A 12,283-nucleotide genomic window follows, 5' to 3' on the forward strand; every position below is an offset into this window, starting at 1 on the left:
AGCCATTTGAAATGTTGGTTAAACAGATGACTGAAAATTCGGATAGCTGTGACGCTAATAGAATCCATGTCTTGTTGAAGTAAACGGTAGTGCGTGTTTGGTAACTCCCACGTAGAAAATTACCTCAGTGAAGTACGTCAAAATTTCAAATGAATTTAATATTTACCAAATTTGAATGATACTAGTAGCTATCTGCCATTAGTTCAAGGCAATCGTAAAATGCGTTTTAGACAGGTACGTGCCGAGTAAAACTGTGAGGGACGGGAAAAACCCACCGTGGTACAACAACAAAGTTAGGAAACTACTGCGAAAGCAAAGAGAGCTTCACTCCAAGTTTAAACGCAGCCAAAACCTCTTAGATAAAAAGAAGCTAAACGATGTCAAAGTTAGCGTAAAGAGGGCTATGCCTGAAGCGTTCAGTGAATTAGAAAGTAAAATTCTATGTACCGACTTGACAGAAAATCCTAGGAAGTTCTGGTCTTACGTTAAATCAGTAAGTGGCTCGAAACAGCATATCCAGACACTCCGGGATGATGATGGCATTGAAACAGAGGATGACACGCGTAAAGCTGAAATACTAAACACCTTATTCCAAAGCTGTTTCACAGAGGAAGACCGCACTGCAGTTCCTTCTCTAAATCCTCGCACAAACGAAAAAATGGCTGACATCGAAATAAGTGTCCAAGGAATGGAAAAGCAACTGGAATCACTCAACAGAGTAAAGTCCACTGGAGCTGACGGTATACCAATTCGATTCTACACAGAGTACGCGAAAGAACTTGCCCCCCTTCCAACAGCCGTGTACCGCAAGTCTCTAGAGGAACGGGTTCAAAATGATTGGAAAAGAGCACAGGTAGTCCCAGTCTTCAAGAAGGGTCGTCGAGCAGATGCGCAAAACTATAGACCAATATCTCTGACGTCGATCTGTTGTAGAATTTTTGCTGGAGTATCATGTCGTTTTTGGAAACCCAGAATCTACTATGTATGAATCTACATGGATTCCGGAAACAGCGATCGTGTGAGGCACAACTCGCTTTATTTGTTCATGAAACCCAGAAAATATTAGATACAGGCTCCCAGGTAGATGCTATTTTTCTTGACTTCCGGAAGGCGTTTGATAGAGTTCCGCACTGTCGCCTGATAAACAAAGTAAGAGCCTACGGAATATTAGACCAGCTGTGTGGCTGGATTGAAGAGTTTCTAGCAAACAGAACACAGCATGTTGTTATCAATGGAGAGACGTCTACGGTTGTTAAAGTAACCTCTGGTGTGCCACCGGGGAGTGTTATGGGACCATTGCTTTTCACAATATATATATAAATGACCTAGTAGATAGTGCCGGAAGTTCCATGCGGCTTTTCGCGGATGATGCTGTAGTATACAGAGAAGTTGCAGCATTAGAAAATTGTAGAAAAATGTAGGAAGATCTGCAGTGGATAGGCACTTGGTGGAGGGAGTGGCTACTGACCCTTAACATTGACAAATGTAATGTATTGCGAGTACACAGGAAGTAGGATTCTTTATTGTATGATTATACGATAGCGGAACATACACTGGTAGCAGTTACTTCTGGAATGATCATATAAAATTAATTGTTGGTAAGGCGAGTACCAGGTTGAGATTCATTGGGAGAGTCCTTAGAAAATGTAGTCCATCAACAAAGGAGATGTCTTACAAAACACTCGTTCGAACCATACTTGAGTATTGCTCATCAGTGTGGGATCTGTACCAGATCGGGTTGACGGAGGAGATAGAGAAGATCCAAAGAGGAGCGGCGCGTTTCGTCACAGGGTTATTTGGTAACCGTGATAGCGTTACGGAGATGTTTAACAAACTCAGGTGGCAGACTCTGCAAGAGAGGCGCTCTGCATCGCGGTGTGGCTTACTCTCCAGGTTTCGAGAGGATGCGTTTCTGGATGAGGTATCGAATATATTGCTTCCCTCTACTTATACCTCCCGAGGAGATGACGAATGTAATATTAGAGAGATTAGAGCGCGCACGGAGGTTTCAGACAGTCGTTCTACCCGCGAACCATACGCGACTGGAACAGGAAAGGGAGGTAATGACAGTGGCATGTAAAGTGCCCTCCGCCACACACCGTTGGGTGGCTTGCAGAGTATAAATGTAGATGTAGATGTAGACTTTGATTATAAAATAAGCCCACAGTGGTTTTAAAGAGTATTCAGTGTTATTTTAAATTAAGCCCGTATCAATTTCATATTTCGGGGTATGCGTTTGTGAGAGCTCTATTCAGAATTCTAAGGGAAGAAATTCTGAAAAAAAAGGTAGCAATATAAAGTGCAACGAATATCTGGCGGGAACACCTTAGAAACATGGCAATTAAGGAAGGCAGGATTAGGTTAGGATTTTGGACGGAGCACGAATCAATTACTATTGGTTTGCTTTGCAAAGTCACTCATTTATTTTAATAAATAATTTTTTGAAAACAAGTCGGTGAGGTCGTAATCATACTTTTAAGGCACGTAACCACTATCGCGGCTAAAGACCTTTAACACGAAAAATATCAATAATAAAATAAAAATTATGAAATACGTAAAATACAGACACAAATAATTTTGGAAATCAAGCTAATGTGGTCGCAATCATAATTTTAAAGCAAGTAACCACAATAAATGGCAATTACAAAATCTTTAGCTAAAAATATACTGTCAAACGGCGAATGACATAGCAAAAGTTAATTTAAAAAACAAACAACAGATCATCAAATAGGTGAGACAAATGATGGTAACTTAATAATTCAATAATAAAATAAAACACAAGGGCCAGTGACACACGGTGCTCCAAGAATCGACCTCTGAGTAGGTCACACCAAAAACACTTTCGCCAGCGAATAGAAAGGCAGCCAAGAGGTGCATTCAGATCACAAGATGGTAACTCGGACTAGTGGCAGTCTAACGAGCGATTAATGATAATCTTGGTGAGGCTGCCTGATATCCAACAAAACAAATGCCAGATTAAAATTACGCCAAAGCTGGAACCGGCGCTCTGGGCTCCGCCCACAGAATACTGTGCTTAGAGGGTCTGGAACAAGAAGGGATGACTACCACTAAGGTAGAAGAATGCCACCCAACCTACAATCAAGATGCTGTCAAACACACGCCTCACTGGACAGCGGCCACAAGTCAATAAAATACCGTTGCTTGAACTTAACGATGTAAGGAGTTGAAAATAGTAAATAGTAATTAGAAGCTCAGGAAGGCTAATCAGATCCGTCTTCCCCAGGTACCCCGCTCTTTGCTTTTCGCCTCAGCGACACTACGAGCAGCAAGACGAACCCAAGTCACTGGAGAATCGCAAGATTTCAGAATGGTGGAGGTTTCTCTACGCAAATTGCAATGTACTGAACTTAAACATGCAGGTTCCGGTTTCGACGAGGTTGTACACCCCCGTGATCACTGCTCTTATATCCGGTAGTGCATATACGCCGTCAGCGGGCCCGGCGTGTTGTCGCTCTACACGGACCTCGCTGCTCCTGGTCCCCAACTGAACTCCACACTCAATCCACACAGAAGAATCATAAGGTCGCCCCAAGGATAGGGCAGCAAAACTACATATCGATAAGCGCCGCTGCTGCCACTAGCTGACAGGCAACACTTATGAAATCGAGTGGTGCCAGTGAACACGAGAAGAAGACAAACAACGCAACCATGCCAACTAAACGATACGGTCTGGCCGAAACCTACACACGGCACCAACGCGAGCCACATCACGGCTTAACTCTGATATTCTTGAGCGAATTCTGCAGATTTTGAGGAAATTTTGTGTCTAATTCAATGTAGGAAAATCTTTGCTTTTCATGACAAGAAGTGTCTGATTCATATTGCGACGTTGAAAGGAATTGAGCCTGATTTCTTTAATACAGAAAGCTTGCTTTAGATACGTACCAAAAACGGTACACAGAATTTATTGATTGAAAGCAGCATCCTGAGGAAATATTAACTCATTATTACGATGCTCATTCTATAAGAATCGCAAATTACAAGTGTTTCCCTGGGAAATTGTATCTGTCTGAGAAAACCTGGTTTTCTTCGGAATCAATACAGGAGTAGAACAACGTTCGGTTGGTGATACCAATGGACGTAATGGAAATATTTCGCAGAAATCTGCGTTAAGTACTGCAGATATCATGAAATAGTACAGTATAAATAAAAATGATTGAAGAGTGTAAGCACATTAAAATTTTGAATAAACCTCATTGAAAATAAATGTGTATTAGCTTTAAGGAGTTCTTTTGTTATGTTTAAGTTCCGAAGTTCTTTCACAAAAAAAACGAAGTAAATATTCCGTATTTCGAATCTAGAACTGCCGATATGAGTACCTTGGAAATAGATGTCCTCGGTGTGTCAAAACTTCTTGTATTACTTAATAATGGCGAGGCCGGCGGTTCAGGATGGATACCAGTCAGGTTCCTTCCACAGTATGCTTATACGATAGCTCCTTACTTAGCAATCATATACAACTGGAAACTAGCACAAGTCACACCAGTACCCACAAAGGAACTAGGAGTAGTACGCTCAATTACATACTCATGAACGCTAACGTCGATTTGTAGTAGGATTTTGGAACATCTACAGTATTCGAACATTATGAGTTACCTCGAAGAATACGATATATTGACAAACAGCCAACACGGATTCAGAAAATGTCTTTCTAGCGTAACACAAGTTGCGCTTTATTCTCACAAATAATGAGCGCTATCGACAGGGGATATCAAACTGACCCTTATTTTTAAATTTCCAGGAGGTTTTTGACACTTCTCCACGAACGACTTCTAACGAAATTGCGTCCCTGTAGAGTATCGTCTCAGTTGTGCTATTGGATTTGTGAGATTCTGTCGGAGAGGTGACAGTCCGTAGTAATAGATGGAAAATCATCGAGTTAACAGGAGGAACACCCAGCGTTCCAGAAGGAAGTGTTATAGACTATCTGATGTTCCTGATCTGCATAAATGATTTAGGAGACAATCTGAGTAGTTCTCTTAGATTATTTGCAGGTGATGGTGTCGTTCACCGTCTTATAAAGTTACAGGTGAACAAAACAAGTTGCAAGGTGCCTTAGACAAGAGACCTGTACGGCGCGAAAAGTAACAGTTGACTATAAATAGTGAAAAGTGTGAAGTCATCCACAGGGGTACTAAGAGGAGTCCTTTTTCATTCCGGTTGACTGTAAATTCAACTACATGCACAGGATTTACAATAACGACTAACGTAAATTGGAACGATCTCATATATAATCCTGTGGGGGAAGGAAACCAAAGCCTGCAGTTTAGTGGCAGGACACTTACAAAATGTCGAAGGTCTGCTACAGAGACTGCTATCACAACGCCTCTCTTACCAGTTGGGCATGGAAAATGTTCAAAGAAGAGCAGCTCGTTTAGTACTGTCATGAAATAGGGGAGAGAGTGCCACAGATATGATACGCAGATTAGGGTGACAATCGTTAAAATTAAGGCATTTTTCGTTGCGGTAGGGTCTCCTCATAAAAATTTCTGTCACCAACTTTCTCCTCAGAGTGTAAAAATATTTTGTTGGAGACCACTTACGAAGAGGGCAGTGATGATCATAAATAAGAGAGATAGAGCTCGCACATAACAATGTAAGTAGTAGTTTTTCCCTTGCGCTCTTAGGGATTGGAACGACAGAGAATTAGCTTGAAGGTGCTTCGGTGGACCGTCCCCCAGGTTTTTAACTGTGAATGGCATAGTAATCTTGTAGATGTGCACAGCGAATGTGTCTGTAAATGAACTTGTAATAATGACGGGAATATCAGATACTCCCACAGTTTGTTCTGCACGTGAGTTTCTTAAAGGACACTACGAGACAGAAAAGGCGTCGCATGTAGCAGTGAGTTTCTAATTTAAAACATGCTTCCAAGAATGGGTGTGTCCCATTTCTGTGCTCAGAACTGGCACTTTGTGGAAACGGCGCTAAATTACGTTCTGCCGCCGTTACAACCCACACTCGAGGTGACAGAGTTCAGTTCCCGTGACTTCAAAGCAACTAGCCATCCCACCCCTCCCTCCTGGCGCCATAGTAATAATAGTCTACGCTCACACTAACTAAATCTCAAGGAAACAACACTTGACAAAGGCAAAACTCGCCCGACTGCTACAGTTACGTAATCGTCCTTCACATCTAGTTGTCCCTCGATGTCCGCATTAGCGACGGTTCTATGCTATAGGAGTGTGTCTGATAAAAATGCAACAACATCACTGTTGATTAAAATTTAAGAGTAAGATGGTCTTCAAAAAATGTTAAAGGGTTGCGGAATACGGTGTTCAAGAGAGCATCCTCTTTACCTTACTTAATCTACTACTCCTTCATTCTTCTGTGTACGGGAAGAAAATGTAATAAACGTATTTTTCATCTATTCACTTTATGACTGTTTGTCAAACAGTAAAGAAAATTATGAGGTATCCAACCATCTAATACATGTGTTAGCAAACAATTCTGTAACAGACTAACCGTGCTTTATCATCTTAAAAAATGTACCAAGTCTGTTTGTCCGAGTGAAACACAATTTTTGTGCCATGTGGGCCCACGCCCGGGTTCCCGGGTTCGATTCCCGGCGGGGTCAGGGATTTTCTCTGCCTCGTGATGACTGGGTGTTGTGTGCTGTCCTTAGGTGAGTTTGGTTTAAGTAGTTCTAAGATCTAGGGGGCTGATGACCATAGATGTTAAGTCCCATAGTGCTCAGAACCATTTGAACCGTTTTTAACACACACAAACCGATCGTAGAACCACAAAAACAAATACAATAGTGGGCAATAATACTCTACAGTTCGCAACACCAACCAAAACATAACATAAAAACGAGTACTCAGTTCCTAATGCTGTGAAGCAGAAAAGAAAATTTCAGATGAGAGTTAAAAGAAGCAGAATAACGATAACAAAGGACCAAAACTAGAACGTGGAATTAGACATTCACTAAACCTCTAACTAGAGCTTTAAATTATTTCTACATCATAGAAAATCAAAATGTGTCACAACTGTCTACAGCCTATTTGTACGACATCATAAACGTAAAGAATAGTGTCAAGAAAAATATGTACATATTCCAGGAGACTGAAAATGGGTTGCAAAAAATAAATGCGAAAGGCGTATGTCCGAAAAGTTTTTCATTCAGTTCTAATTAGACGGTCCAGAAGTAAAAATTATCACCATAAAGTAATTTTATTGCTTAGTTTATCTTTTAATGAATGATGTGAGCTTTGTTTAGATACTTTTATTACTTATGCCAATTTGTCATATGTTGCTTTTTTTTTACATACAGTGACGGAGGTGGGTGCTGACTGGCAGTCTTTATATAGCCATAATAATTTGAAAACTTTTGATGAACCATTTTACTAGTGTGAAGATCTTTGAACAAATGAATCACGATAGTTGCTAAAGCTGTTTCTACAGACATAAAGCTTCTAAAATCTACCGAGTTTTATTTCAAAAGTTTAATGTACTACGTATTTTCAATTTTTATTTATTTTTTGTTTTGTTATGGATTCTAGTTTCTAATAATATATTAAATATATAATGAATGTAGTTCCTCTCACATAATCATTTTGTTGCTAGTTTATATGAACCTTATTATTGGATAATGATGTACTACTTAAAGTGAGTTTGTGAGGTAGACAAAACAATAATCAGTGTAAACAGTTTTGCGTTGTGGATTTGATTATTATTAGAGTACCTGTCTTCTCTTAGAAACGAGGCATTACTGACCTAAGAGGTTTCTTTCCGAAATGTTTATTATGTCTGTACGTGATTTTCTTAAAGGACATTACGAGACAGAAAAGGCGTCGCGTGTAGCAGTGAGTCATTCTCAATGGAGAGAAGTCTTCCGAAGTATGAGTGATTTCAGGTATGCCACCTGGGAGGTCGTAGGATCGTTGCTATTGACAATATATGTAAATGACCTTGTGGAAAACATCGGAAGATCACTGAGGCTTTTTGCGGATGATGTTGTAGTATATCGAGAGGTTGTAACAATGGAAAATTGTACTTAAATGCAGGAGGATCTGCAACGATTTGACGCATGGTGCAGGGAATGGCAATTGAATCTCAATGTAGACAAGTGTAATGGGCTGCGAATACATAGAAAGAAAGATCCTTTGTTATTTAGCTACAATATAGCAGGTCAGCAACTGGAAGCAGTTATTTCCATAAATTATCTGGAAGTAGGCATTAGGAGTTACTTAAAATTGATTGACCATATAAAATTAATCCTTGGTAAAGCAGATGCCAGACTCAGATTCATTGGAAGAATCCTAAGGAAATGCAATCCGAAAACAAAAGAAATAGGTTACAGTACACTTGTTCCCCCGCTGCTTGAATACTGCTCATCGGTGTGGGATCCGTACCAGATTCGGTTGATAGAAGAGATAGAGAAGATCCAACGGAGAGCAGCGCGCTTCGTTACAGGATCATTTAGTAATCGCGAAAGCGTTACAGAGATGATAGATAAACTCCAGTGGAAGACTCTGCAAGAGAGACACTCAGTAGCTCGGTACGGGCTGTTGATGAAGTTTCGAGAACATACCTTCACAGAGGAGTCAAGCAGAATATTGTTCCCTCCTACGTATATCTCGCGAAGAGACCATAAGGATAAAATCAAAGAGATTGGAGCCCACACAGAGGCATACCGAGAATCTTTCTTTCCACGCACAATACGGGACTGGAATAAAGGGGAAAACCGATAGAGGTACTCAAGGTACCCTCCGCCACACACCGTTAGGTGGCTTGCGGAGTATGGATGTAGATGTAGATGTACAATGGTGACAATTGTAAAGCAGGGTGAGATAAGATTATTTTAGTAGAAACGGTTAGAAGCTGTACCTCAGCGCTGTGGGCCTAAAATTGTTTTGTAATTTTGTGCCACAATAACAGATAAAACTCATTAAATTAAATCATACGTAAATTATTGTAAAAGTTGAACTTAGCGACGATATTAAATAAATGTCAGTTTAGTTGTATATTCTTTTCTCAGCTCCAGTTTCACCGAACAAACATAGCTTTCTTTTTTTATTTCTTGTGATGGAGCAATGTATGATCGTCACACATTATCTACAACACCCTTACATACGTATAATGGATGCGGTAATCGATTAGTACTGAAACGTTTGGGTAAAGAGGCGGATAGCCTTTAAATAGATCTATAATAGTGTAAGTAGTGCCTCAGTTGGCTACAATCTCTGAATCAAAACGCGGAGAATGCAGAACAGTGTGTGGCGTTATCGTGTAGGTACTATGTATCATATGACTACGTGGTGTCTGTTCTTTCGGCTCATTCCAAGAGAACAGACACCATGAAAAATCCTCAGCTGTGATATATGATACATAAATAGGAGGGGGGGAGGGAAGAAAAGAAAGGAAAGGGAAGGGATTACTGATATCCGCTGCATCGGGACGTTTCTCGTCTCTCCACCTTCAATTTACATACGACATCTAGATGTTTGCCTTACGGCTTTTTAAAACGTTTAATACTGATAGTAAGTATACCCGTTTTATAAGTGGAAGGAGTATTTCACGCATATCCTTGCATCTCCGATTTTAGTATCTTATCCCCGTATGTTCGTAATTTAGTGGTAGTACATACGTTGGTATCCATATTGTGTGCTCCTCTTTCCCAAAATTCCCCCAGACGTAAGTCAAAGTAATTCCCTAAATAACCCCACTGTGAGACAAGGAATAATTTTTGCATTTTTCCACGGAATCAAGATTGAAACCATGTGTGCCCCTCTTCATTCGACGTACACTTTACACACTTTTCACACATTACATTTTATTTATATTCAGTCTGTATCGCTTTAAGAACTCGACTTCACTATTTGTTTTTATTCACTCTCTGTACTACTTTTTCGATTCCTCTCTTTGTCACTGATAAGAAATTGACGTTCGAACACACGATATTTCATGCTTTATATACCCCTGTCAATGGGTAGCCCCACCAGAACATACGAAAAAGGCTCCGATCAGTACGCAATGATCCAGAACATTCCACAAGATTCGAGAAAGTTCTGAAATGTTCCACAATGATCTGGGATGATACAGGACGTTACCGATCATTCTTGAATCTTGCCGAATTTTTCAGACTACTCCCGAGCATTCCAGAACATCTCGGATCATTGTGAAACATTCCGGAACATTCTGGAATGTTGAGGAATCTCTGGGATACTGTCCAGTGTTCTGGATGTTCTAAAATACTATCGAATGTTCTCGACGGTTCCAGAGATTTATAAAGAACGTAGCTTCCTAGCCCATATATCTTCAAAGGCATGCCCTCCACGTAAAAGCGGGAACCATCTGCATGGATGGAGGATAGAGTGCTACCAAACAATACAACTCCCTTGATCGTATCGGGGCTGGTATGGAAGTTCCAGCAGCATGCACATAGTACATTTACTTTTACGATATATATTTATTATCATTGCACAAACGTCCGTTAGTGAAACCTAATTTTTCTGCAGAAATTATTGTTTCAGCAACAGCATGAATCTTCGCTTAGGAATTTTCCCTTAAATTTTATTTCCTGCATTTTGTAAACTTATTCCTCTATATTGGTCTATGTCCATTCCTGTTGCCTTTTGTTCGACACAGAAATAACTTCAACTGTGTTACATTCTTCAGGAAGAGAAATGTAGTTCCAACAAATATTTTAAAAAATGGATGTAGAAAAATTAATATCTGTTTTCAAATATTTGTGTACTTTGGATCTGAAATACACTTGTGCCTGTTTAGAGAGAATGGTTAGTGGTGTTCGTGTCACAACTAGCCCGACATCTGCTGATCTGGGTCAGTGCTAGATGGAGAAATGTCAGTCACCTACTCCACTTATAGTGTGAGCAGTCTTCGAGTGACTGCAGGATGACGGTCGGGAAGCCGGTGGCGTCGTCGGTGGTCATCGCTGGACGTGACAGAGAATGGGGTGGTGGCCGAGGTTGCTGAATGCGGCTGGTCTTGGAGAAGCGGACAGTGGAGCAGGAAACGCAGCGCAATGCCAACAAGCAGAGCTTAGGCAGGTTTCAGTGACACGTGCGGCTGACGAGTCGTGGGAAGGCGCCATCTTGCCGTGTTGCCTCGACTCGTCTCAGTCTCAGGCTTCCGCAACCCGTGGTCTAGAGGCTAGCGTTGCTGCATCTGGATCACGGGGTCCCGGGGTCAATTCCCGGCGGGTTTGGGGATATTCTCAGTCAGGGGACTGCGTGTTTGTGTTGTCCTCATCATTCATGAAAGTGTCCAGATTGGACTGTGTACAGATTGGGAATGTGTAGAGGCGCTGATGACGGCACATTTGAGCGCCCCGCACAACACACACCATCATCATCGTCATCATAATCATGATCAGTCTCAGACTCTCAGGCCGAAGGTTTCGCAGCGGTCACAGTTGCAGCTGTAAGTCGGTGGGCAACGGAAACACGAAAACTTCTTGACAGTTGGTGTGCTGAGGAACTGGAATCGCGACTTCAATTACAGCTACAATGGGATGTGGCTGCTGACCATAGACACAAACGGACCAGGAGGGGATGTTGGAGCCTCTTCTCGAGGGAAAAGACAGCGATTCTAGAGGAGACTCAGTGCCCTAGGATTATAAGAGGAGCTTTTGTGAACGACAGTGGTATATTGGTGGAGTATTGTAAATAAGCGTGCAGTAAAGAGAAGTTATGCATTGAATATAATGAATTGCTAGTAATATTCCACGCAGAGGGGCAGTGTGAACAGCTCATGTGTTGACGATACTCTGTTTGCTAGCAAGGTGTGTTGGGAGTGTTATTTCTATGGGTAAAACATTTTCATCTTCTTGGTTCTTACACTACTGGCCTTTAAATTGCTACACCACGAATATGACGTGCTACAGATCCGACATTTAACCGACAGGAAGAAGATGCTGCGATATGCAAATGATTAGCTTTTCAGAGCATTCACACAAGGTTGGCGCCGGTGGCGACACCTACAACGTACTGACATGAGGAAAGTTTCCAAACGATTTCTCATACTCAAACCTCAATTGACCGGCGTTGCCTGGTGAAACGTTGTTGTGATGCCTCATGTAAGGAGGAGAAATGCGTACCATCACCTTTCCGACTTTGATAAAGGTCGGATTGTAGCCTATCGCGATTGCGGTTTATCGTATCGCGACATTGCTGCTCGCGTTGGTCGAGATCCAACGACTGTCAGCAGAATATGAAATCGGTGGTTTCAGGAGGGTAATACGGAACGCCGTGCTGGATCCCAACGGCCTCGTATCACTAGCAGTCGAGATGACAGGTAT

This window comes from Schistocerca cancellata, chromosome 3 (assembly GCF_023864275.1).
Source record: "Schistocerca cancellata isolate TAMUIC-IGC-003103 chromosome 3, iqSchCanc2.1, whole genome shotgun sequence".
Taxonomy (NCBI): Eukaryota; Metazoa; Arthropoda; class Insecta; order Orthoptera; family Acrididae; genus Schistocerca; species Schistocerca cancellata.